Source organism: Halictus rubicundus, chromosome 4 (genome assembly GCF_050948215.1).
Source record: "Halictus rubicundus isolate RS-2024b chromosome 4, iyHalRubi1_principal, whole genome shotgun sequence".
Lineage (NCBI taxonomy): Eukaryota > Metazoa > Arthropoda > Insecta > Hymenoptera > Halictidae > Halictus > Halictus rubicundus.
Window position 1 is genome coordinate 8,917,712 of NC_135152.1, and position 25,695 is coordinate 8,943,406.

At 41.5% G+C, this 25,695-nt stretch overlaps 1 protein-coding gene across 1 annotated transcript in view; it reads right to left on the reverse strand.

The window, feature by feature from the left end:
* Positions 1 to 25,695, reverse strand: part of LOC143353339 (uncharacterized) — a 289,180-nt gene that overhangs the window by 34,232 nt on the left and 229,253 nt on the right. The gene's annotated exons all lie outside the window — the stretch shown is intronic.

Genomic DNA, 25,695 nt, shown 5'->3' on the forward strand with positions numbered 1-25,695 from the left:
TATTGTATCTCGCATTTTAATGGTTAAAAGTCGGATATTTAAGAACAGAATTTATTCGCTTGAGTATGGCCCCTGCGAGATATTAAAAGTGTGAATATGTAGATGTTGGTCTGACCTTGAAAGTCCGAGTCCGAGTGATAGAAATGTTTCATTGCGCGGTGTTATTACTCCGAATGTATTACTCCGAATGATTCACAGGAAAATAAACAATGCCGTTGCCACAGAGTGTAACAGTTTCGAAGAGGGGAAGTAGAGTGACTCTTTCAGGGAGCCGCCGAAGCTAACGGTCTCCTCCAATGAAGAAAGGATACGGCCGAAGTCAAGTGTCAAGGTCTCGGGTCAAACCACTTTATAAAGACAGACGAGGAGAGATCACTATCTCGGTGGCCGATACGACAAAGAGGAAAGAGGAAAGGGTGTGATAACGCTATAGCGGTATCTCAAGGTAATTACACGGTACCGGTTTCCTTATAAGCATCCAGAAATAAAAGAAGTCCCCGCTACCTCGCCGCGCAAACAACCAATCCCGAGCGCCCGCTACCATTTTTCCCCGATTTTGTTCGCGGGCTGAGATACCTAACAGTATTCGCAGACCTGACCTTCGCCATGATCGAGAACGGAACGCAGGAAGCGGCCAAGTTCATTCGCAAAATCGAATCTCGGTCAGCCGAGTTCAAAAGTATTTAATCTCCACAAACTCCGTTCGAGCAACAACTTGGATTTATGGACATATCCAAACGTCAGAAATTTTTTAATTATTGTAAATTTGTGTGTGTATATTATAAATTTTTTAATCTACATATATATTTTTTTGTTTGTATGTCTTTTGCAGTAGAAGAGAAACGAAGCAGAAGGTAATGAACAAAATGTCAGTCTTAGAGATGTTCGTTTATATCTGTCCAGCCTTAAAAATATGATTACACGTTCGACGAGCAAACAGTCCGCACTTTGTGCGATTGAATGCAAACAACGTCCGTAATTTTTTCCGAGACATTGAACGTAGGAAGAGTAAACATTTGCTCCGAAGTTACCTCGATCATGTTTGCTATTGCTGATAGAGAGTGCCATTTTTTAAACCGACCGAGCCGATTGCAGGTGCGTCGGTATCTTTCTTTTTAAGATATAAAATATTAGCAGGAAATGAAATTTCCGTGAGATATCGGAAAAATGAAAAAGAAACAAGTCGAAAATATCTCTCGAGGGGTTACGATGAAAGAAGGACAAGTGAGGCAATATACTGAAACGTAACAGAAAAATGGAAATAACACTCGAGGATTGCTGTAGAAATTTTCTGTGAAGCTTTCATGGCTTCGGTCACGAAGCAATAAGAATCAGTAACACCTTCGTGGCATTACAATTAAGGGTGAATAGTAAATCTCGCGATTCTTCCGGCAACGCGTCTCGTTCCGTTGCATTACTACCGCGAGTCTTCCCACATCGCGATAATTTACCATTTCTTTTTGCGGAACGTGTACCCTCGGGAGGGACAAAATTTTATCCGTGGCCGGCGACGCGTTAGAGTGACCGCGCATCGGCCACTTACGTCTCCATATGTACGCGCATAAGTTACAAGCCTACGACACGTGGAAAGCAGCCTTAAACGCGCGGGACCGCTTCCTTCGTAAATCATTGTTCGCGGGAAAAGGTCTCTGTGCGAGCCTAACACAGATGTCTCGCCGTTTCCTCCGCAAACACGAACTTTGGATTAATTTTCGTCGTTTTTCACGCTTACCGGCGAGCAGCCCCAATGATGGTTTCACTGACATTAAATTGTCGACTTTATGCATTCGCGACGGTGCCAAGACGGTGGAAATATTAAGGTAGAAATATTGACCCCTTGCCGTACGATTTTCTTCGCAATGATTAAAGTTTGTCCTTGACAATTCTCATAGAAGAAAACAGAAAATTTATATTTATTTTATGCCCATATTTACGATCCGAAAAATTTTTGTGCGAGTATTAAGGTCGAAAGAGTGACCCCTTGCCGTACGATTTACGTCGCAATGATTAAAGTTTGTCCTTGACAATTCTCATAGAAGAAAACAGAAAATTTATATTTATTTTATGCCCATATTTACGATCCGAAAAATTTTTGTCCGAGTATTAAGGTACAAATATTGACTCCTCGCCGCACGATTATCTTCGCAATGATTAAAGTTTGTCCTTGACTATTCTGATAGAAGAAAAGAGAAAATTTATATTTATTTTATGCCTGTATTTACGATCCGAAAAATTTTTATTCGAGTATTAAGGTCGAAATATTGACCCTTGCCGTACGATTTTCCTCGCAACGATTAAAGTTTGTCCTTGACAATTTTCATAAAAGAAAACAGAAAATTTATATTTATTTTATGCCCATATTTACGATCCGAAAAATTTTTGTGCGAATATTAAGGTACAAATATTGACTCCTCGCCGCACGATTATCTTCGCAATGATTAAAGTTTGTCCTTGACTATTCTGATAGAAGAAAAGAGAAAATTTATATTTATTTTATGCCTGTATTTACGATCTGTCAAATTTTTACGCGAGTACCGCGAGAACTGCACGAAACGAAAGAATCTAAAACTACGGGTGAAAATTGTGTCGCGCGACAGTTGAAAAGTTAATTGTAAACAAAGTTTTCACGCCTCGTTAAGTGCTCAAGGTAAAATCGTTCCAGCAAGGACGAGGGACTCGCGTGTAGAATAGAAAACTCTGTACAACTAAATACGTAATTGTGCTCAATTGACGACCCCGATAGTATCTTAATGCGATTCTAATATTTCTGCGCAGATAAGGCGGAGGTAACAAGACACGGCGCATCTTACATCCGAAGACACAGGGTACAAGAAGCCTCCAGCGATCTTTCCTCCGCGAGGTTTCTCACACGCGATCCTGCATCGGCATCTTCTACCCTCTCGTGCGGCTAATGGCCGATTCCCCATTTCGTTTTCCATCCGAAAAATAATCCTCCCCACGCCGTTGCTGCCGGCGAAATGAATGGTTCTGCGAATCGTACGAATCACCTGCCACGCGATTACGCCATTTTCCTTTGCTACTTTTCCTGTTTTTCCTGTCAGGCTATACCTTTGTGCGCCTGCTCGCAGAAAACTCCGCAAGGGAATATATTTATAAAACCACATGCATTAACATAAATTTCAGAATCCCCGGAGGATCCTTCCACCACCGTGACAAATATGTAATAGTATAATTGGCGGATCGTGAAGACGCCGTATCGACATTGCGAAAGCTGAAATTGTACCTATTATCTGCGAAAAGACGCGGACTCTCGTTTATGGGTTCGCGCCTGCGCGAGATTCCATAGCGAGATCTCATTCTCGGGTATTTCATAGCAAAATTCAATTGAGAATTTATCAAGATTTGCACTGGTATGCGTTCATTGGAAAACGCGAATGAAATCATTTTGAGCGATCATTTCGAACAGTTTAACTTCTTAATTCCAGGTATGCTTCGACAAACATTTTTCTCACCCAGTAATATTATTTTATACGCGATATTTTGTGTCATGAATAATTTGTGTTTTAGGGCTTTCGCTATCGATACACCTTTCGTTCGTTTAAATATACTAAATAATTGAGAAAAACAATTGGAATATATTCAGAATCGATAAGACAGTGTCATTTCAGATTTAAGTTCATTAAACTATTTGATGTGTTTAATATTCAGTCATAAAAATTGTAAACCACAACATAACCTCCTCTATCGCTAACTACTCAAAACTCGTGTTGATATAACTACTGACATACGGGGCTGTGTTTGTATTATACGTCGAGGCAAGCCGAAAAACACGGAGTAAAATAAAAATAAATTCGTGTTAACGTTAATGTAGAAGCGGGTAGGAGTTCCAGAGAACAAGTGGATCCATTATTTCCAGGATTCGATTGGACGGGAGCGTCGAATCGGTCCAGGGATCGGTGAGCAGAGAAATTTTTGCACGAACAGTGGAACCGCGCTTGTGGAAACGTGAGATCCGACACTGGCACGGTCACTCCTGCATCCTGAGGTCCTGAATAATGCAGACCACCTATTATCCCTTCCGGAATCGCGAGTCATCATCTGACCTTCTGGCCGAGCGCAAGAATCCACGTTGCACGGAATTCTACAGGTCCGGGGCGGGGTGTGGGGGAGAGGGGGTGTCCTCCCTTGTCCCGGCCGTTTGAAACCGGAGGAACGAAAGCGAAAAAAAAGGCCTCGCGGATAATAATAAAGGGCACCGGGAGTTTGAGCAGACCGTCGCGTCGCGTAGAAGAGAAGGCACGAGAAGTCGTGGCTTATCGCCGCGAACGTGACCGCATAAAAGATCGTAATGTTTTATGTGAACACGTGTATAAGGAAGGTCAGTGCTGTGTTTGCTTCTGTCCTTGTTCCGTTGATTCCTCCGCCGCCACGGCCGCCATTGTTCCCCCCCTAAGAAAACCGGGCTGCCGTCCGGACAATGTCGCGATCACTGTTTCTTCGTCGATCAACAGGCAGGCAGACGTTCGAACTATTGTTTCCGTCGTCCTCGAAGGTACGCGATAGAAATGTGGAAAACCGCAGCTGTCAGCGAACGAAGAACGGGGACGCGCCGGCAGATGCGACTACCATCTGATACTGAAAAGTTAGAACCTTTCAGAACACGCACGTAGGTACCTACTCAATAAACTTTTCTGGTAACGTCAGAACGATCGCGGGAAGACGCGAGATCCCGCTCTCGCGATTAATTGAAAATAGTGATTATCGCGCAGCGAGTTTCGCGGTTCTCGCGTTAAGTAACGCGCCGAGGCATGATTAAGAGGTGCTCCCGTATCGCGAAGTCGTGCTCGCCGCATCGTTTCCCTTGTGGAATTTCGGTCGTTCCGTGCGGGGAACGCCTCCGCTCGCGAATCCGCGCGAAGTTCAGCTTCGCGTTGGCAAAAAGGAGGATCGCGAAACGCGGCGCGAGATTCGTGCCAGATAGAAGTCGGTCTTGTCGCGGCTCGCAAGGACTGACGTACAAATTGCCGGACGGCTACTTAAAACGAACAAGTGTTCATTACCCGGCGTGATAAGTTTACTCGCGTCCGAGTACGCCTCGTAAATTCATGCCGAAATAACGACGCGCCGCGGCGAGACAACTAAATACGCAGAAAACGAATACGCGGCACCCCCTCCCCTCCCCCGGTTTACACCTCGTTTAATTCAACTTTCTCGTCACTTTAACGCCTTCCCGGTGTCCCCTCCGCTAATGGAGCACTGTGTTCCTCGGATCCTCTCGCGAGATTGTCGTATCATCTGCTGGAGGACAATCTTAACGAAGGTAAAAATGAAAATATCACGTTAGGTTAATTTTTTAACCCTTAGCATTCGAATGGCGACTGTAAGGCACCACTAACAATTGCTGTATCATTGTTGAAAATATTTTTTACATTATTAAATTTATTTGTATTTAATAAATTGCTAAACATTCCGGTACTGTGCGAGTAAATTGCACCATTTTCGTACGTATAACATGAAAATAATATATAGAAGGGCAATATTCGAGGTCGCAAGAAATGCAAAGGGTTAATATTGAATGGAGGTGGTCTGATCATCGAACTACGTCCGAGAGAGTGAGAAATCACTCGACGAGAATGATTACACACTCCAAGAAAAAGTTTATTTTAATTCCGACTCTAATAAAGAGTGATTTAGCGTAAATAAGTCGAACTTTCACAAGAATCGCTCGAAATCGAGTGATTTCACGATGCATTCCATAAAAATGTGATAACAATCTTCTCTTTCGAATCTAGAGGGTATATTTACACTGTTTACACAATTTCAAACAGGTATCTGGAACAAACGCATGAAGAATGAAATATTGTTAGAATGCTGTATATCGTATAGTTTCTAGCGGAAGTATTTTCCGTGATTGTGGACTTTCGACTTGTTTCTGTCGACCATAACTAGCATGCTCAATTTTCATTAAGCGTACTAATTCCATGCTGAATGTCGGTATTAAATATTCTATGCGGTAGTGGACCTATTAGAATAATTGTTATGCAGAAGACAAGCCGCGCAGCGCTGGCAATTTGTATGCCTTGTTTCAAACGGTGCAGGATCATAATCACGCTTTAGTATAGTTCAGGCCTTCGTGCGGATCACTGGTAGGATTGTCTGGTATCTACGAGTATTATCTCGGTACTCGAAGCCGTGACCCCTGTGACAACGTCGATGTCACGAGCGCCATTCGTCGTGCAACTAAGGGAAAACTTGCTACTCTGCACAGGCAAATGAAACTCGCAATAAACAAATCAAATAAATTGGCTCTTTGCGAAACCTATTTCATTTTACAGAAAATTTACGGTTCTTTTTGTGAAAATTTGTGTCGGCACAGTAGCACGAAAGTTTCATGTTTCTATCAAGAAAATTCCTAACCTAGTTTTCCTGTGAATGTTGAATGTAGTAGGCGAATAATTATTCCGTGTTTTTGCTTTGTTTGTAACAAAATGTCAGGCAAACTCGTTTGACGTACCGGACGTAATCCCGAGAGACGTAAATGAACAATTTATTATTTATGCATCTTTTTGTTGCGGTTATTACGAGCAACATTATCTAATTTATTCAGATTCACGCAATCCAGAGAAATCCGAGACTTTAGACTCGCGTGGACCGTTTCTTCTGTTAAACAATGATTTACATTCCGCTTTACCTCACACGATGGTCGTTTAAAAGATTGTTAAAGACTGGAATTAATTATACGTTTCCACGGTAACCAGACTATTCACACTTCTCGCACACTATTCCGAAAAAGTCTCCTCTAAAAAGTTGCAGGTCTATAATCATTTCAGAATACGTCCCGTGACGCACGATATACCATTCATTACCCTTACAATAGCTGTTTTTTTTTAAATAGACATTATGCCTATTTCAGTTAAAATCTGCTTGATCATCCTCGATTGTCCGAACGATATGTTCACGTCTGGGCCGGAGCGATCGGTCCACCGATCGGAGGCAAAGACTGCGTCACGATCGTCGATCAGTTTGTTGCTTTGCGTGGCATCGTCTCGATTATCAGACCCGATAGTAATTACCCCGTGATGTTCGAAAGATATTTGTGTTTTGTTCTTGCAACCAACCGCGGCCGGGGAACGATTCCAATCGAAAAACTGGTCTCCCGCTGATGCAAATAAGTTTTCTGGGATCTTCGGAGGACATCAGGCTGCTTGGAGATCAAACCAGGATTTTACGACGTAAACGTATGCATCAAGCAAATATTTTTACGATTGTTTACAGACAGGCCCATGTATTTATACTATAATCACCGGGGGTGTGTGCCAGAACTCGAAAATTTCAAAAACAAATGAAATAGAAAACTGTGAAGATGTTATCACAGTGTTTTGAAACTTATTAAAATTATCAATTCAGAGGAATACATTTAATTTTTATTTCCTACAACTGTTTTGAAAAATTTATTAGACTACTCGTCTTTGAACGTGTGAATTTTCATTCAAGGAGTTGAAAGAATTTGGAAAGGAAAAAAAAGCTTTTAAAAATTGGGAATCGCATGAAAATAAGGATGATCCTTGATGAGAGTAGCGGATTATTGCCAGCTATGTCCAGTGAATAGATAAACGTGGGTGTAGCGCAACAGAAGCGACGAGCGTACAGTAATTATTTATCGCACAATTATGCGGCAGTCAGGGACGAGAGAATGAGCGGTAATTGTGTGCAATAGACGTTGTATTTATGTATTCTGTTTAATGTTTTAATAGGCATTATTACAAGCCGGTGTGAAGTGCAATTGAAACGTCCCGGCCTAAAGACGCTGAGCAATTGTGCCGTATGTTCCTCGCGGAACGTATTCAACGCGCACATGATGCGCACATGTTGAACAGGTCTAACCACCTGCCCGACACATTCTCTTTGTTGCGTACGATTTTTCGGGCGATACCGACGCAACGGCTAGCACGCTATCGAACAAGCCTAACTGTATCCCCGGATGTTTATTACCGTGTCCTGCAACCTGTTCCACCGGAGGAATATTTTTCACTTTGCGGTGGGACATGTTATTATGACTCGATGAAAAAAAAAAAAAAGAAAAACGACGAACTGTCTAATCGCTGAGAATTCGCATCGACTTGACAGAAATTTCCTCGGGGGTAGACTTTCGAAGAACCTTGATCAGGGAGGCGACCTTTCACCTTAAACTAGAAAAATAGAACAAACACCGAGGGAACGTTTACTTTCTTTTCTCCGGAGAATTCTCGTCTTCTTTTTTTCGATAGCTATTTCGGCGAGGACGAGGCAGAGAATGGCCACAGTAATCGCAGTTTCAAAACAAGACTCGTCTTTCAATTTAATCATTTGTGGATACAAACCATTTGCATTTACAATTTACACATGTACCAACAAGAAACACTTTGTTTCATCGTTTATTAGCGATGAGTAAATCACCTGTTCTGTTGGTATAGAATTTTTGAAACATCAAATGATTCTTCAAAAACAGTTTTAGATGCTTTCTAGTTGGAATTTTCATTTATAAAAACAGATTGATATTGCAAACAGAGACTCGCAGAGATCGATAAAGTGAACTGCGCGCTTCACCACGGCACAACACACGAAACCATTAATATAACAATTTACGTTAAAGCGGACGTTTAAAGCGAAGAAAATCGTAATTATTCTCACTTAATGGTTGTTGCAGCATGATTAAGTAAACGAGGCAGCGGGCAAACAAGGAAAAAACCGGAGAGTAATCCGACAATGTTCGAATAATGTTCTCCGTTTAGCGGGTTAATCGCTGCGAGTAAGCCGACACACGTTCGCAGTCTATTCATTTTTAGAATAGTCTAGTAGATCATCACCGGTGCATTACATAATTATCAATGAATTATGCGTGTTCAGTGACCGGAGTGTCCTCTGCGGACCGTCCCGCTGCGCCGGAAGCGGATACACGCTTCACGAAAGACGGACACCAGTGAAACGAGTCCTGTGTGTACAGACCACTGTGCAGTGGATGCGGCCGTGTGCGTCAGACACAGAACTTTGCGCCGGATAAACGCTGGCACCGACCGTGCCTGCTGCTGGGCAAGTCATTTTTAACCTTTCTCATTCCAACTTCTAAAAACTTCACTAATCGCAAACCTGTAAAAACAAATACAAATTTCCTTCACCAATTTCAACAAACAGATACCAGATCCGAATTTCCTTCTTTCGCATTATTTTAGTGAATTTAAAATATCATAGTATATAGATATTTTGAAATATTTAATTCTCCTGCCGTTTTAAATATCACCTATTCATCGTTAAAATAAGTGAATAAAATCCACGGTCTAGTCGTGATTGTTAGGCTAGCATAGACACATTTAATTCACACCGCGCGCATACTATTTTCGGCAAAAATAAATTACGGAAACTATCTAGCTCTGGCATTGGCGATAAAATATTATAACTACATATGTATCTCGAGAAAAACCACGGTCGTCTTAATTTTTAGAATATTGAGAACGGTAAAAATTTTCAATACGCAACGCTTGTTTCATGCCGTTTGTATTTCGCTCATGAATAATTAATATATTGAAAAGAATAGAATAAAGGGAACCGGATGGGTTAGATTAAAGAACTGCTCGACAATTTACACCGGGTAAAACAGTGTAATTTGTTTAGAAATTTTTTTTGGTGTATTTGTTTAAAAGTCGGCTTCGCGTTGTTCGATCGAATAAACTCGAAGCGTGGTATAAATTTAAAGGACATGGACCGCGAACTGGTCGCAACCGAGAGGGTCACGGCCATCCTCTCGTTCCCCGAGTGATTTACGAACAATAAAAGACACGCGCGCGATTAATCCGGCGGTAGCAGTTCACGATTACGTGTCGAAGATTGCATCGCGCCGGCTCGGCCGTTGCATAATAGATCCTCCATTAAATCATACACGGTCCCGAGGAGAAACCGCGAGCGCATTTTCAGATTGCAGAACGTCGAAACTCTCAATAGGGTGTTGCGCTAAAACGTTTTATAAGTGGCTCATTAACCCGATTGATAACTATCGATTCGCTCTCGCCCGTGAAAGTTTTCATTGAGCTGCTGTCGTGAATGGAACACCGTCGGCCAATATCGGTGTTTATTACCCTCTCCGCTCAATGAAATTTCGTTCTGAAAGCAACAAATTCATTCTCCATTCTTAATTTACATCTTTTAGGCACGTTGCATCAATTTTTAATATAAGAAGAATTATCCTTTAATTCTCTGAAAATCATTTTCCTACTTCTTGTTCAATTCTAATCATTTTCTAATAAGCCAAAATATTGTGCAAATTCATTCTCCATTCTTAATTTACATTTTTTAGGCACGTTGCATCAATTTTTAATATAAGAAGAATTATCCTTTAATTCTCTGAAAATCATTTTCCTACTTCTTGTTCAATTCTAATAATTTTCTAATAAGTCAAAATATTGTGCAAATTTATTCGCCATTCTTAATTTACATCTTTTAGACATGTTGCATTAAGTTTTAATATAACAAGAATTATCCTTTAATTCTCTGAAAATCATTTTCCTACTTCTTGTTCAATTCTAGTCATTTTCTAATAAGTCAAAATATTGTGCATTGACAGATAGTTTATAACTATGTGTTGTCTAGCTTCTTTGGCCAGGAAAACAAGTTTAAAATTGAAATTTGTATTTTAAGTGATTTTTTTAATGAGAAACATGGTGTTTCAATATTGAGTATCATATCGAAAATATAATAAATGAGGATATAGTCGTATTATTCAAGCTTTTAGAACTGATGAATAAATCAAGGTCTTCTTGTTGTTGACAAACTCAATTCTCTGAAAATAATTTTCCTACTTCCTGTTCAATTCTAATCATTTTCTAATAAATCAAAGTATTGTGCATCGATAGTGTTTTGTCCAACTTCTTTAGCCGGGAGAACAAGTTTAAAATTTAAATTTGTATTTCAAGTGATTTTTTATGAGAAACATGGTGTTTCAATATTAACAGTATCATTTCACAGTATCGGTTTCATTAATTAAATTACACTGATTTTGTGAGAATCTCTGGGATTGATTTTAGGCACTTGACGTGTTAAGTAACAGGGAAAAATTTTTCTTTGTGGTATAGTGTTTTAAAATCGCCTTCTCCGGGGCGGAAGCCCTAGAGTATCGAAGGACGATAGAATTGTATGGGATTGTATATCAGAGATATAGTAACTTCTATGGGACAGTTGTCACACCCCGCCGGTATCGCCTACGAAACGTGTTTTACACAGAAGTCAAGAAGCTCCAGTGAGCATCGATTTAAGGGCCTTCCGGTAGCATCGATAAAGTTACGCATGCGATTACGTGTCGAAGATGCTATCACCTTGAACGTCGTTACATAAGGTTTCCAGGGACGCACAATAGGGGCCCGATGTTCCATTAAACCGTATGCAAATACCCGGGAGAGAACAATGGAACGCGGACGGTCGGATCCGACGTTCGCGAAAAGTCAGTGGTCGGCTGCCGGAACGCTTCCTGGATGTGGCAAGCGATCCAGGGGATCCCTGAAGAAGATCCCAAGGCATTCAAGCCCGTACTTTAACCCTTCTTACTCGTACTTTGCATACTAGCACTTGAAAGGTTCCAATGCACTCACTAAACCTAAACTAACCGCAGCGCTGCTACTTTTCTCGCGCTTGAAACGCTCCTCGTGAAAATTCGAATTAACGCACTGTGAAACTAGGCCGACTTTTTGCGAGTTAATTTTTTTTAAATAAGAATTTACAGACGGAAACATTAGAAAATTTATTATATTGGAAGTGTATTAAAGTGGAGACTCTGATGTCTGAATTCTTTGTTCTCTAACCACTTTCTATAAAGAAATAATAGATCAAAATAATTATTATTTAATTATAAATATCATAAATATTATTATTGTACAATTCAGTAAGAATTTAGTTCAACATTGAAACTACGAAATTACTCTATTGTTCCCCTTGTTCCAGGATACTGAGATTTTTGTTGTACCACTTTCAAGAATTTTACAAGCACACGAAGATCTGTTGCAGTCATTAATTTACTAAGCTACTGGATAAGCTTCCGCGTTCTTTTTTCGGTGGGGAAAACTTTCATTCAGTAATTAGGCAGTCAACAAATTAATGGGTTAACTGTGGGATAATTATTTTTTAATTTCTCTTTGTTACAACACCAATTTCTCCCTTAATGAATTCTTAACATGAATTCGTTGGATTATCTTCTTCGCGATGGCTTGAAAAGAAAATGCGTTCGCATCTTGTGTTTGTAATTATTATTGCGATTATTATGTAAACCACGTATGGAAACGGTGTTTATTAAATTTGTTCTCTCTCTCTGGGAATGCTTCACCTGTTCACCGATAAAAATTTCGGAAACAAATACGCAACTTTTTCGCGCTTCTCCGTTGCGTCGAAACGAACAGGTCAACGACCCTAAATCGTGGCCGAGAGCAAACAATAATTGCAAACAGCTGTTCAGGGAAGGCTCGTTTACAAATACGTCACGGCTATCTGGCAGCCAAAGGAATCCCGCTAGATGCGGCGCGCACAGACACGGGTGTGGCTGATTGAATATAAATCATAATAAATTGTACGACAGTCCGGAATTAATTTACCGGACGATGATTTAAGATGTTGCGTATCCTGCGTAATTGGCGCCTCATTTCCGCGTCCAGCCATGCCGGACAGCCGTAGAAATTCATCTTCCCTCTACGAAAGTCAATCGTTATTTCCTGCTAACGGAATTCGTGGCGTTTTCCAGCGGATACGTGATCGATCATGCTAGCTGGCGCGCGCGCGCGCGCTCTCCACTCGCGTTCGTTATCCTCTAACAACGTTCGCCGGAGCCTACGGTTTTTCCACGCATCGTTCGATTATGCGAATCGTCGTCGTTCGTCGGTTCGATCCGAGAATGTGCCCGGCGATTATCGCGAAAAACTTTCCCAACGAAGAGACCCTTCTGGTATTCGAATAGGCGAGAACCTTTGCAAGTCTGTAGCACGATGACGGTAAGTAGCTTCTTCTGGAAACGACGAAACGTTCATAAATTGTTCCATTTAAGCGTTGGGCGTTCTCCCGATCATTTTCCCCGTGGCGTACGGTATTCGCGGCATCTTTGCAATCGGCAATGATCGTGGAAATACCGATGGCCGTGGTTTTGCGTACCGTTCGCCAGGCGAGAGGCGTCCTTCTTCCTCCCGAAGGCGAACGGGCGTACCAACGATCACGATCAAGATCATTGACTTCTCACGAATGTAAAGCGATCCCCTGAAAGAGGCCCCGTGCTATGCCGGTGCGATCTTTCGTCCGGATATCACGTGGACACGGGGAAAGGAAGGAATTATCAAAGTCGTGCATCGCCGCGACGTCACGAACTGGCGCACACAAACCCCCCCTACCCTTTCTTTTTTTTTCGCTGTACGACAACGTTACCCGAACCCCCCCCCTTCTCCCCCCACTTTGGGACAGTGCACTTTTATTGTCGCTTATTCTTTTCCTGCAAGAGTTTCGTGTATCCACAACTTGTAGCTGTTGGCCACGACTTTGATGCTTTGAACTTTATCAGACATCTCACATAGCTGTCCGAGTTCTATGACCTTCTTGCATGTTCTATGTCAGTGTTTATTCAGTGTTATATCATGTATGATTTTATCTATTTGTGCCTTGTGCATGGCTGCTTATTGTCTTTTCCTGCTTTGTATATACACGTATTGAGTCGTAATATGTTCGGCCATGTTCGACAGGATACTTTTTTCTATCTGCGCACTAGTTTCGGAGATATTTAAAGAGAAGTAAAGTTTCTAATTTCTTTATAACTATAACAAATTTTCAAAATGTCCTCCGTTGTTTTCTAAACAGTAATACAGACGATTCTCAAATTCCTGTACGATCTTGCGATGCAAATCGTTCACGCTTTCTGGTTGTGTTTTATTATGATCCCATAATAAAAAACAAAGTTGACCTTCTAATGTCCTTGGAAACGCCACCCAAATAAAATACTGATACTGTCCCCTTCTTTCGGGGATACTCGGCTGAAAAGTTTTCAAATGGACATCCTGTATATTGAGAAATCACTGTATATTCAATTAATTGTATGGAATTCTTAACTTGAAGTGGATTCTTTTCAATCACGGTTATGTGTCAATGTGTCAGAACTAGACCGCAGGTGTTGATGCAAAACGAAAGTTGTTTGCAATGTCCCGGTAATGCTGGAAAATGTTCCGGATATTAATTGAAGGAAGAGGGCATAAATTCCGGCGATCGGTTCGGCGTTAAATCAATTCGGTGCTGATATTCGTGTAGCACGACGCGCAAGATTCACGAGGCGACACGTCCGCAGCCGGTATCAAGCGATCTAAACACTTTCTTTGGCTTTATCGTGTATGGAGCCACCGGTATTGCCAGCGGAGTTACGAACTGATAAAACGAATAAATTGAGCCGAGGAGGGCCAGTGGCGTGCAGCGTCGATCGGGAGAAAGGAAGAATGACTTTCTGCGTTCGCTGGATACTGAAACGCACGTTCAAGGATACCCTCAAGATCACGGTCACGTCGTTACCGCTGGACAATCGCCATCTGTCATCGACCGTTTCGCGCAGTCAGTGTCCGGCGCACACGTGGAAGCAAAAGAGGAGAAAACAGTAATACTGTGCCGCGATTACCGGCGCATATATCACCGCACGCATTTGCATTTTCGGCCGAGAAAATCCGCCTGTCAATCGGTCCGCGCGCGTCCTTCGCATAAATAATAATTTTATTTCGTTGCCTCGCTCGCTCGCGAACGCTCTGATTGGCTGCTGCGGCGTGTATTTATAGCGAACTTGATTTAGTACCCCAGAATGATTTCATTTCTGCGCGAGCAATTTGAAAACATAGACGAACGAAGCACAGGGTGATCATGTGAAGACATTTTATCTGATGTCGAAAATAGGGTTCATTGCAATTATCAAAATTAGTTTCGCGTAATGTAGAAAATTCAAAATCTAGTAAGACTTTTTTTCCCGTAATTAAATAGAAATTTGTTGCTGAGAAAGGGTGGAATACAAATATACGAGTATTTTGTTTGAAGTAGAAATAGTCGGCTACGGTCAGACACACGTATTAAACAGGATCCTGTGCTTTAGGAATTTTCAAAACTGAGTTATTCTTACTTCGGAACTGGTAAAAATCTATAAAATTTAATTCTTAGGAGTGTCCATTTCAGAAAATATTTTCCAGTTTTCAATTTCAAGCGCGTCGCAATTGCTTGGATTGAAAACGCCGTGTTAGGTCCCATTGTGAATCGATTTCATTTCATTTATCACACGTCGGTGGTTGATTGAGTGTTTTGCTCTGGCAGAGGCACAATTTCACGCACGGCCGGGCAATAAAAGAATGCGATACGAGGCAGGTTATTAAAGGCGAGTGCATCATCGTCGTAAACCAACAAAACGTCGTTGCATCGATGAGGTAAGCGTATTCGTTGGCCGAAGGTCAAACGTTAAAGACGAAAGAATTAAAAAGCGCATATCTTAAAAGCCACTCTCGGTACGTAGGAGATCCTTAATGGACGTCGTCGTTGCCGCGAATTTCGTTTCTATCTTCGTTTCGACACGACATTTAATCCGTCGTCCCAAGCACGAGTTGTCCAACGAAAAAATATTAATCCTCGAGAGCCTCTTCCTCATACTCGTCGATAATTACAACAAACTGAAGAATTCTTTGGTCGAACACGAACATCAAAAGAAAATCAGCTGGAATTCAATTCGCTTGCAATTTAATCAATTTTTCGGCTTCTCGCATCAGCTCAGATTTATGACCTCCCCCCCCCCCGTTACCACGACCATAGACAAAACCTTCGCTGATGATGAAAAATTATGCGCCACTACGTTCTCGTCGAGACTGGTGCTACCCGTTACAAGGTCCCACGTGGATTCGATTTGCGGCGATCATCGACTAAGGTCATCTATCTCGAGCAATCTGTTGCAACATTTTGTATGGACCTTGAACCTTGATTACGAGAAGAAAGGTCACCGCCTTGCAACCGTGTTGCATGCTAACGAACCGCGCCGTATTTTCCGCTTCTGGTCCTGCCATTTCAAAGACCGGCACAGCAATGTTTCATTAATCAAATTTTTGCGATTCGGCACGTACGAATTTGTCATTAATTTTCCGTCCATTTGAACGTCCCATTAAGTCGCAAGTCAAACATATTTTGCGCTCTTATAATTCTTATATAATACACTGCACGAGGCTTACGTCACATTACTATGCATTTGCTAGGTCGCAAAGTGTAAGGAAATGTTTCTGTAAACAATATTGTAAGAACTAGCATTTCTTTATTTTTAATATACATTTTTTTGTCATTCGCTTTAATACTGTATTATTAAGTCTCAAATCGAATGGAAAGAATTTTACGTTTATATTAGTGATATTGCAAATGTGCTAACAACATTTGTCTGTCTTTAGTCCTTAATTGTATTCCTTACGCTTGTTTTTACTATAAAGAAGTTTCCAGCGAAATGTATTTGCTACTGGATGTTATCTTTGTAAAATAATTTACAAAGACGGGGATCGTAAATTTTCGATCGGAGGGTGCTTCGGGACACGTTCTAAAGTTGTTCCGACGAATTAGAACGATCGAAAATTTCCATCGGAACGGCAGATCATGCAGGCAGGATGAAAACAAGCAGCGTGCTGCGTTTACTCGATGCTCGAACAGATCGTTGACTGCATAAATGCCGATCATTTACACGCGATCTTCTTCCGGCACGTAATACCGTGGCTAATGAGCCTTCGTAAACCGACTGCGGGTTACATAAACGTGAGGACACGTCACGAGAGGAGAACGGAGTGCAGCTGGAAAGACCAGTGTCTCGGTTTAAAGGGATACTTCAGTCTAGAACACGATAGTTAGGCTACTTTTACGTTTCTCCTCGTAAAACTGCAGAACGTTTCGCTGTCTAACTCTCGCGCACGCTTTTGCCCATGTTTCAACAAATTCCGTGAACATTCCGACGGAGGAAAAATAAAAATTGTGCTTGTCATGGACGATCAAAAAAACTGTTTAAAAATACTGTACACATGTATTTTATAATACTAGCTCAGAAAATACATGTGTAGTCTTTTTAAACAATTTTTGAATCGCATTGAAAAAGAGTCTGCTCTGCTAGTGCAATCTTTAAGAAAGTGTTTTTTCAATTCAATTAAAATTGCACATCTGCTGCAACAATAAAAATTAATTTTAAAACTGGTATTGCAATTAGAAAAGAACAATGAAAGATCGCAATGTAGGCATTCTCAAATTCAAATACGGTTGCCTGTTGAATACGAGAATATGTAACATTGAACCGGACAAATGTGAAATAGGTTGTTCAATTCGGAGGTGTTCAAATTGATAATGGTTTTCGATCGATAAAAAGGGGTGTGACAAAAGGTAATGGCCGGGCGAGACGTTAATGGGGATTAATTTTTATTCGGCCTACATCCCACGAACGCCTCCTCCCAGCAATGTGAGACAAAGCCTGTAAGGATATGTGGATAAGTATCGTTACATGTGCCAAGCCGCAGGGATAGTCATAATGTAAGCATTGAACCGGCGACGGTGCCTGAACCGTCCATTGTATTCCGCGGCCGGAGTCGCAGGTTCGGCCAGCCTTGAAGCAGTGAACCTCCCAGCGCGACAAGATGATGCATTGTTACATTGCACGGCCCTATACTTGCCCTTTGGGGTCACGCAGAAAATCGCAAAAGGTTAAGAGGTATCAACGTCGCTGCATCTGCGTTCGCCACCCCCCGGAGCCGCGTATTTTACCAGTTTGCGGATTTCAACGACTCCGGGGAGTCCCCTTTCAAGCCCTTTTCGCGCACCAGCAAAATAGAGACATACCATAACCTCTCGCACACTCGGCAGAAAATTGATAACAACAATAAGACAACGGGACACAGTAGAATATCAGATTGAAAAATAAATGTTTGCCTACTTTGCAGTTCATTAACTAGACTGCGGAATTCACGCATTTATAGCAAAAATACACCAGTGTGATTTTTAATAAGTGACTTAATGGGTTCACTGAAACGAGAAATTAATTTCTATTTGGTTCCTACGACTCGCAATTAATGCACACAATTTTTAATAACGCACCAAGTTTTTCTTCCTGTTGAGGAACGGTTCTTCAGAAAGAAATATTAATTTTCCTGTTATACAAAAGAATGAAATTGAAAATTGTAGCGTTTTTATGGTCTATATGAAAAAGACTAAAATTTCGAAGAGTTGAATTTGCTTGTCACAACTTTTTTTAAAAATAGATGTCTCGTGTCGCGAATTTAATGTTTCTATTTTTCCCGCGTATCGAACGATTCCATCATCGACGCCATATTTATTTATGCACTCGGCGTGCAAGGTTCAGGTACTTTGGGAATACCGAAATGCAAAAAAAGAGATAGCAAAAGTAGGAAGCAATAACGCGAGCATATAAACTTACTACGTGCGTAGAAAGCAACCGTAAAGATAAGGTATGGAGTGCATACAACTGATAAGTGTGGAGTCAACAATGCTATATAAAACTTTTCTATTTGTTCCAAGAGAAAAACAGCTGTCCACCACACTTCAATAACCGAAGACCTTGCGACACGTGTGAAGAACAGAAATAGAGTATGCAATCATTATGACTGCCAGTGTGCCTCACGTCTGTTCTGAGAAATGAATCTCCTGTTCCAGAAAATCTATATGGTTTTAAACAATTCATTTTACTGCTAACTTACTGTTAACTCCCTGCCGTGTAACAACAAGTCAGACCAGTAATGAACGTTATTCCTTTCATGCAAATATGTGTCTCTCTTTTAGGACGAAACAGAATTCTTTTTTCTCGACTGTAGATTTTATGCGTTTGAGGAACAACTGAGTAAATTTCGAACCGTGAAGAGGTTACAAAAATTTAAGGGTCCCTTTTTTATTATTACTTTCAACTCTAGAAAACATTTAAATGAAGTAAGATATTCGTAAAGGTCTATTGATTGGAAATGACCTTGGACGTATTTCGATCGAGAATTGCGTACAGGGAATTAGCCTCGGCGACAAGTAAGCACATTTTCGTTTTTGCGGTGAGCTTAAACGGACGCACGAAACCGAAAGTGTACAAGATAAGCCGTGCTTTACGGAGACAGTGAGGCGTGGAAAATTCATCGCAGCGGCACTATCGCCGCGCGAAGCTGTAAATCCAAGTTCCCAGTGAATACGTTTCTCCTGGGCCATTAGGTGATAGCGACTGTTCCACGATATCTAACCAGTTCCATAAAACGAACGTTGTTAACACATTCGTCGATATTCCATGTCTGTTCACGAACGTACGTATGCGAGCGCGAGAACTATCTCGAACCCGTGAAATAGAGACATCATTTTGATTAGGCAAGACCGCGACGGTGAACGGTCGATTTTTTGTTTGGAGTATAAATGAAAAATGCGAATCGTTCCGTAATTAATATGGTCATTGTCGAGTCGAAGGTTCGGGTTCGGGTAATAGTTCGGTTGCAAGCTCTTGCGGAAAATAATAACAATCTTCAACTTGTTTAAAGCTGTCTAACAGCAAGGGTATTGCACAGTAAAACTGTCTGGCAATACAGACGCCTCACAGTAAAGCTGTCTGTCCTATACATATTAGCAAAGGTACTTAAGCACTTAGGCTGCCGACTGTTGACCTAACCCGTATCTAACAGCAAGACTTCCTAATCTAAACCTAACGGTAAAGTCCCGCTGTTGGGTGTCGGAACATCCTTTTAGCCTAAAACTGTCTAACAGCAAACATACTTGCAGCAGACAATAGCCCATCGAGATTTCCGCACCAAAATACAATTTAATAGCTAATAATGTAATTGCATTGATACGAAAGTACTTACTATTGATCTGATTCTTCCAGTCTTAACAACAGTTTGAATTATAAGGAGAACGTACGCGTTCAAATTATACTGAATGTCAAGAGTGTGTAATCGAAGTGGAAGCAATCGAGGATTATTATGCAATTATACTTTGAAAAAACCGAGACTATAAACATGCACAAAAAGTCTCGTTATTAATCGGTTGACGCCGTTGTTCCACTTTTCTGTTATGACTAGACTGCGGATGTTTATGCAATTTCCAATTTTTGTAGACAAATTTCAAAGAAATAGAATGAAACAAAATCCTATTTTTCATGAGAACAGCCTCTGTGGGTCCGAAACAAATAAAAATCGTACTAAATTCTATTGGATTTTGTGTTATAGCATTTTTTGAAAATTTTCATAACCCATAAATGCATAAAGATCTAGTTATGACACACTATCGTTTGATGATCGTGCACTATGATCTCTTCTTGTGCTGTTTTAATGCAGAAGTTTCACCTTGGCAATTTCTTTTTCATTCAAACTCAGCCAACACGAATTTATTCTTCTAATACGGAAGCAGATTTATGATCACCACTGACTATAACTAATTCAAATAGATTTGCTCGTGCATGCATTCCGGTGTAGGTGATTTAAAATTCAGTGAATACACGTGCTATTCGATAGAGATCAGCTGATCCATCTGTTTGTGACCTACTGTGACATATTATGGTGGTCACAAATCGTCTCTAAATTATGCACGGCACTAGATGACCTTAAACGACCTTGGAAGACGAAAGTGTTATAGGTCAGTGAATTCGTCTTGGGCTAGGCTACAATTCTATCTAAATAAAAACATACAGTTCCATATAAAAAAAAAAACAGAGGTCACCTTGAAAAGACCACCTCACCTAGAGAAGATTTGTGACCACCCTAAGACGTCTCCCCGGAAACACTTAATTTGAAATATTAGGGTGACCCATAAGTAATCAATTATTTTGAAATCTAAAACAAACTTTGTAGTAAATTCAAGTGTTTATTTCTTAATTTATTATATAATCTCCATCATTATCGAGGACAGCTGCAAATTTACAATCCCTCTCTTATAGAAATCCAGGGTTCAGAGAGAAATATCTTGAAAAATCCTCGTCGGCGATGGATTAAAGTCCGTTGAATGATTCCGATTGATAGAACAGTTTGGATCGGTGAAAAGGACACAGACTCGCGGCCTCTTGGATTCGCGGGTAATCGATTCGCGAAAGGGGGAAGATTGTTCGGCGGGGGAGTATTTCGCCGGTGAACACGAAGTTCGTGAAGACCGGTGTGCCCCGGGGGTGAACGAAGCGGCTCAATAATGGATATCGATGATGTTGGAAGAGACATCGGCACGTCCGCACGCATTCCGGCAGCCAGTTATAAATCACTGATTCGTATCTCGGTAAGGCCTCCTTAACCAAATGGATGCTACTGTCGATTTGAATTACTGCCCTTACCCGGCGAGAGCCATTGCCAGCCGACATCGTCTCGAAACCGCTCAAAGTTCTATGTAAACTACCGCCCACGTTTACATTCTCTGGCTACGTGGTCGTCGTCTACCACCCTCTCCTCTCTCCCCCCTCCCTCCCTCTCTCTCTCTTTCTGCCCCCGGTCGCTCCTCCCCCGCTCTAGCAATGGAGATTCTATGCTCGTGGCTCTTCTTCTTCTTCGAGTGATCTAAGGAAACGTCTTCGGGGCAACGAGGGAAGAGCCGTCGCTGTCGCTCATGACTGCCGGGATTTAGAACCGAGGGTGATAGCGACTGAATAAAAGATGAAGCAGGAACACAGCGTGCCGGAGGAGCGAAGAGGAGAGTCGTTCGCGAGTTTCGTAAAAGTTCGCGGCCGAGAGGGACGAGCTGGCTCAAGATCCCCGATAAACTCGAAATTCTAGCGTAGCTTTTCGAAATAAGGGAGGGGGCAGACACCCCTCCACCACCGGAGAACCGGTTGGCTAGCGAAAAAGCGTCTCGGCCGATTCTTTCGCCGGATCCTGGAGGCCTCGCGGACTACCGCTTATCTCGGAACCGCTTCTTTGCATAGTTGTCACATAAATTGAAGCGCCTCGCGTCCTGCAACCGGCTTGATCGCTCGCGAGAGCCTTTCAACCTGATCTGGATCAACCTGGGGGGACCATAGCAATCCCTTCGCTTCGCTTATTCTGATCGACAGAGAAACCCAGAACATTGTTGACTTTTCACATCAGGCACCGGAGGCCTGGAGATTTTTGATTTTTGTTTGTTTGCGTTTTGCTGTATTTGACTGCTTTGCCGTCTGCGACGATCGTTCGGATGAAATGAAAATGGAAACCCGCGTGGGCTGCGAGCCGCGCTCGAGAAGATTACTCTGCGTCGCCCTGTGTCTTCGAAGGGTATCGATCTGCGGAGCGGTGTCGAGTTTTTGAAACTTTTTCTTCTTTTTTTTTTTTGGATTATTCAGGGATTTCAGAAGTTGTTGGAGGTATCAGATTCTTTTAAGGATCAGGTTCTGGATTATGCTGGTTTGTTAACAGGGATTAGGAACGATGATGCTGTACGCGACGATCAGAAACATTTTTATGGTTGAAAAATGTCTTTAGTTGTTATTGAAATTATGAAAAATGCACTGTGACTCTTCAGAAGCAGACAAAAGCAATTTCGCCTCGATAATCTTATGCTAACAGCCGCACCATCAGTCTTAGTAATTTGTCTTCTTAAGCTATGTCCACGCTGAAGCAACAACGAGCAACTTTCAAAATGCTAACTACAAAATGCTTCAGCGTGGACATACTTTTACTCTCTTACAACCCAAGTTTGATGAGCCACCGTGTAGCTTATTCCAATAACAATTATGGTCATATATGTACTTTTCAGAATTCTTGTAAAAAAGAATAATGCAATGAAAAAAAAGTTTCTGTTAATCGCATGGGATTTATAGCCCCAGTGATGCTTGTCTGATTCATTCTCGTGGGGGTACCGATTACTGTGCCTATATTAATTATACTTATTTTTAAAGCGTCATGAATCTTCAAAAAGAGATATGTAACATATATATTAACTGATTTTAAAGAAAAAAATTAATATCTCTCTTTTAATATTAATTGTGCTTTAAAAATAAGTATAATTAATGTAGGCCACAGTAATTGGGTCACTTACCCTAATTCTTTCAAATTCCGCAGGAAACAAATTTCAAGTTGGTAACCTATGATTATAATTTCGAGAAATATTTGGGATTCCCCGTTCCCGATGGCTGTCGCTCAATCGCGTTCCGCCGGATGATTTTTTAATTAAGTTCTCGCACGTTCTGTCCAGGCACCGACGTCCTCACACGATTCGAAGCCATTAAATGGCTCGCGGCGAAGTTAAAAGGACCCCGGGGCACAGGGGAGTCGAGTGAAACGGGTTGGCAGTTGGGTTTCCAGCGATTCCCGGTGAATTTATGGCGTCACCTGCCTAGGAATGCGAGCGTACAGACAATAGAAGTCTATTCGATCCTCCTCGATCCTCTCGGACGGTCCCCCGTGTCCGCGCCGTCCTGATCTACGATCTGTAAATTGGATCAAGAGTGGCCACTGTCCGACGATCCTTTCGTACGCCGCTCTTTTTGCGATCGGAACCGAGAGAATGTTTCGCGCGAGCTTGTGTGTGATCATGCGAACGCGCGTGTGTGCGCGTCAGGTGTGAGACTGCGTGGGCTGCGGAAGATGCGTCTTGGAAATGATTGTCTCCGGCCTGAAGGCTGCCTTTCCACGGACACCGTCGTGTCCCGAGGAGAACAATTGTCTATTGTGCTTTTTTACGAAGCCGGATTCTTTTAATGAATCCTGACGCGCCATGCCGCAGACAATCCTACGGTCTCTTCTGGAATTTTAACCTTGGATCCCGAGTTTCGCCACGGTAACTGCCCTCGCACAATCTTCCCAATGCATGCTGGCTGGACAATGATTTTGGTCGCGAGACACAGCGCCGGTGGCATTTCCTTGTCAGCAAATGATCGGGAATTACTTCTTATGCGTTCCAACCTTTTTAGAGTTTGGTGCAACGAAACTTGTAACAGAGACGAAATTTTTTTGTCAGAACTACTGATTTTAACGAGATTGATATCTTTAGAAACATTTATTTCAACTTTTCAGTGGGTTAATATCTTATGCAACGAAAAAGAAATCTCTTAGTCGTGAAAGAAATTTGTTTTTACTTTTGATTTTTATGGAACTAACTATAAAAGTAAAAGTTTTTTTTTCTGAACAGATAACAGTCAAAATGGTGCATAATTAGACTGCGGCTCTTTATGCAAAATAAAAATTTTCTACCTGAATTGCAACGAGCCGATGTCAAATAGAAATTTATTTTCTTTCTTGTTATGTTTTGAAAATCATATAATAGTATGTTTAAATTTTTCTAATGTTTGTGCTACTTAAAATCACACCTAGCAATTTTTGTCATAAATGCATAAAATCTGCAGTCTATTCATAATACAGTTTACCTTAGCCTATTGAGATCCGTGAAGACTGAAATTTCGTTTTCTGAAGCTACGTGAATGAAAAAATTCAAGTGAGAATGAATAATTTGGTACAACTTTAATATCCAGCATTGAAACCACAGTAAAAGCTTGGCAATTTTTGTCACAGGAATAAAATCGATAGCAGATCGATTACACGTCAAAGGACTATCAGTTTGCCAAAAACTGAATGAACCGAGATGATTTGAAAATATGTACAACAGTCTGAAAAAATGAAATTAATTCCGCTCGCTTGTTTCTGAATGTTTGATCAAATTGAATAGAGTATGTATCGACTTATAATTTGTCTTTCAACAGCTTTTAACACTAAACGTACCACCACCGGTCAAATGACCGGTTCTAGATTTTTGATTTGACAACTTTTGAAATTACAAAGATGCTTTCATGTAGCAATGATTCAATAAATATCTTTAGTGGAGCACGCACTACAATAAGAACCGCGCAAAGTCTAAATAAATTAAATCTTGTCACATGTATCTGTTGCATTTATAGCTCGGTACGTTTAGTGTTAAGTAGGAAAGAATCGTATGCCAACGGAACGCAGCTAAAGATAGTTCAATCAACGAGGGAGAGTGTCGTTCCCATTCACAACGGAATGACAACAGAATGAGAACGGTTCAGAATGACCGCTATAGCGTGCGTTTGTCCCATTATCAGTTGGAAACGCTTCAGAAGGTGCCGTCACGAATTACCGGTCACGAGGAATGTCAAAAATGATCGTTCGAGGTCGACGGGCTCGTACTATCTATCGCCACCGGGCAACAAGTGTGTTTTCAGGGTGACTTGTTGCGCAATCGGCAATATCTTAAATCGATTGTCGTGTATCGATAGGCGTGCGCGAACCGTGGTATCGTTAGTATTCAGGGAGCGTGTTCCGCAGCCGAAGTGGCGAGAAGCGTCTAGGAATTCTACTCAGGAAGAATAATTTTAACTTCTGGCTGGTCTCGGTCGCGACATGTGCGTGTCCTCTGACAACCTTGCTCCAGCAGCGATAAAATTCACGAACGACATATGTAAATGGCCGTGCTCCGAGAGAAAACGAAAGTGCGAGGAACCGATCAGGGTTAGCCGGGTTAGATGAATCGGGCCGCTGCCGATCGTCAGATAATGTTAGTTAACAGGGAACAGCTATTAAATTTCAATCGTTTCGAGCGTAAGAGAATCTCAATGTTTCTCAATGTTTTGGATCGAGGAAAAAGTCGATTTTGTTTGAATAAATGTCTAAAGTTATTACGATACGAGGAACTTGTGTTTGTACGGATCTGACGCAATACACGTGAACACGAGTCAACATAGTTTAATGGAAGTATTCGATTACAATTGTTTGTACTTTCAAATTGCAGGCTTGATTTAACCCTTTGCAACCGGCGCTATTT